Here is a 3284-nt window from a genome sequence, read left to right on the forward strand (position 1 = left end):
TAGAACTGAGATCTCCATTGCTGAGAAGAAACAAGAGAATCAAAAGGATGGCATGAGAGCATCACTGAAGGCAGCAGGTCTCCACCCTTTGCAGACTGAGAGACTTTGCCCAGAGGGAAAAGCCACAGGGTTCCCTGCTCCAAAATGGAGGTAGGAGCCACACCAGATTCCAGAATGGCACCAGCATAGAGAATTTGTTCCATGGAATTAGGGTTAGAGTACTCAGTGATCCAAGCACTTGACCCCTACAGTCTATAAAGAAGGAAGCCTGGCTACTGCTCCAGCTGGCAGCAGATCTTGGCATCATGAACATGACGTTGGTTTTTGGTGCTTGCAGAATGTAGGAGTTCTGAGTTTAAGGCTTCCACCTAGATTTCAGAAGTCCTGGGAAGCCAGGCAGTGTGCCCCTGGAGGGCAGTGTGTAAAAAGCCTATTCAGTAGAAACCCTAGATGTTTGGAAACACCAGGAATATGGATCACCTAAGAAAATCTGAAAGCAAGGAGCAAAGCTGGCCTAGGAGAGAAGCCATGGGAGCTACCAGTAGAAGTGCTATAGGAGTGAAGCTTACCTTGGAAAGGATACAAGTGGTGTTTTATGTAGCAAAGAAGAGCTGCTGCTGATATTATTGAATTACCACATGGAAATGGATAACTTTGAAGTAGGGTTTTTCTTCCTCCTTAAGGAAGTGAAATTTCCAATAGTGGAATTATTCTTTCAAGTGAATGAATTTAACATGCATTTAGTACACAGTTACTTTAATTACATGTGCTGTGTATTCTTTACAAGGAACTAAAAACAACAAACAATATTTCCATAGATTATCTGATTTTTCAAAAGAAGATAGCCATTTTGTAAAACTTAAATAAAACAAAATATAATCTTCCTTTGACTAATGTAATATTTGTGTTTTGGCAACACTGAAGTGCATAAAATCAAGTAGACATCTCTATGTTCACATGTTAAATGGACTCATTTCTGACAAAGATTTTCTAATTCAAAGTAATGTCCAATGGGAAATTCGCTTTTACACATAAGCACTAAGACTGTCTTCTGAACCACAGGTTATAAAATATCACTGAGTCTTTTATAATAAAAGCACATTGAATTGTTATGAATTTTAAAAATCCCAAAATGTTTTAAAATGCTATCTATTGTGTAGAATTTGTAGTACAAAATTAAGATGCTCCAGCGTGGTCACCACCTTCAGCCCATTCAGAATCATGATGACAGCAGAAGTATTGAACACTGGTAAAAACCTCTATGAGGGTAAAACAAAAGAAGTCTATGAATTGTTAGATTGTCCAGAAAAAGCCCTCCTGCTGTCTAAGGAGCAGAATATAGCAGAAAGGCAGCCAGAAAGAATCATCTGGAAGGAAAAGCTGCCATCTCCAACAAGATTACCGGTTGTATTTTCCAGTTGTTACAGGAAGTAGGTATCAAAACTACTTTCACCAGAAAATGTGGAGAGGCAGATTTCATTGCACCCCAGTGTGAAATGATCCAATGGAGTGGGTTTGCAGAAGAATAGCAACTGGTTTATTTCTGAAAAGAAATCCTGGTGTCAAGGAAGGATTTACTTTTTACCCACCTCAAGTGGAGCTCTTTTTCAAGGATGATGCTAATAATGGTCCACAGTGGTCTGAGGAACAGCTAATTGCTGCAAAACTTTGATTTTCTGGACTAGTTATAGGCCAAACCAAAGTGGATATAATGAGTCATGTTCTGCAAGCTACATGTGAAATACTGTAGAAATCCTGGTTGCCCCAGAACTGTACACTGGTTGATATGAAGATTAAATTTGATGTTGATGTGATCATCAAAGAAATTGTTTTCATTGATGTTAGTGATAGTGATTCCTGGAGACTCTGGCCATCAGGAGATCGAAGCCAGCAGAAAGACAAACAGTCTTACCATGACCACATGGATTTCCTTGAAACAGGCTCACAAGAAAATCAGAAAATCCAGTTTCTAAGAATGTATAGGGTTCTGTACATTCCTATTTTAGCAGAAGAAAAATAAATGAATAGAAAACAAATGATTCTTGGTTAGAAAAAACAAATAAAATTGATAATGAATAACCATTTCTCTGGATATACACAAAAAAGGAATAATTAAGATGCTATCTTTTATATGAAAATGGTTGTTATTTGAAAGGTTTGAACAAAGTACACATAAGCTTATATTTTTAAAAAATGATTATTCTTAATACTGAGTTAAACACAGACCACAGGGGCATCAAAGGTAGCAGCAGAAAGAACAATAAGGAAGGGTTTGTTTTGGGGTTTTTTTTTTTTTGTTTGTTTTTTTGTTTGTTTGCTTGTTTGTTTGTTTTTGGTGATTTTTTTTAGTACCCTGGGTGAAAGATGACAGTCATTTGAATCAGGAGTTAAGGTGTTATAATCTAAGCTTGCAAGTATTTTGCAAGAATAACCAATCAGTTTGGTGATTAATTTCTATCAAAAAGAGTCAAGAACATCACTAAAGCATTAGAAAGTTTAAGTTAACTTTAGTGAGATAGTGCAAATTAGGGAAAGTTTCACATGGCATGGTCAACCTTTCAGTTTTATCCATTCTGAGTTTGTATCATAGACATCAACAAAACTCTCTAGGAGGCAGGTGGATAAGAGAACCTGGTGTACATGGGTGGAGGCTTGGCAGATGTCACCGATCTGTCAGTAAGCGAAACCAAACCCACTCAACTGCTCAAGTGCAAGTGAAGAGTTCATGGAGATAAGTGAAAGCTTGTTGTAACTGGGATTCTGTGAATCTATATTCAAGTATGTGATTAGATTGCTGTCATTACTGATGAACAATACTTCTACATTAAGGAAAATAGTGGGACATACAGTCAAGCACAGGACAATAAGTGAGAATTCAACATACAAGTCTGTCTGTTATTTGTCACATCTGAACCCAAAAAGTATCTTCAAACACTCATGGCCCTTTTTTATCACAGTTTCTAAATTCTACCTGATTTTCTCCTTTTGATTAATGCTAATTCAGAAATAGTAAAAAAAAACAGGATTCTTGAAACTTTAGTTTCCAGCATAAAAATGAGAATAGTCTACCACACTCTGTACTTTGTCAATTTAATATCTACACACATAATGTAATGTATTTATCCCTATTCAACTTTCAAATGAACATAAGACCGATAAAAAGATACTGCCCATGCCACATAAAACCAAAAATAGTATGTCATTCCCCCAGTCTTCATTTACACATCTTAAACTGATAATCATTCTTTTGAATTACTTTGATAGTTTCCAATTTAAACACTGAA

The 3284-nt window shown here is 36.5% G+C and overlaps 1 pseudogene; it reads left to right on the plus strand.

Annotated features, from left to right (window-relative positions):
- Positions 1–1221: 1221 nt before the first annotated feature.
- LOC105741060 lies at positions 1222–2020 on the plus strand (annotated as a pseudogene).
- The last annotated feature ends 1264 nt before the right edge of the window (positions 2021–3284 follow it).

This window comes from Octodon degus, unplaced genomic scaffold, assembly GCF_000260255.1.
Source record: "Octodon degus isolate 3935 unplaced genomic scaffold, OctDeg1.0 scaffold00277, whole genome shotgun sequence".
Taxonomy (NCBI): domain Eukaryota; kingdom Metazoa; phylum Chordata; class Mammalia; order Rodentia; family Octodontidae; genus Octodon; species Octodon degus.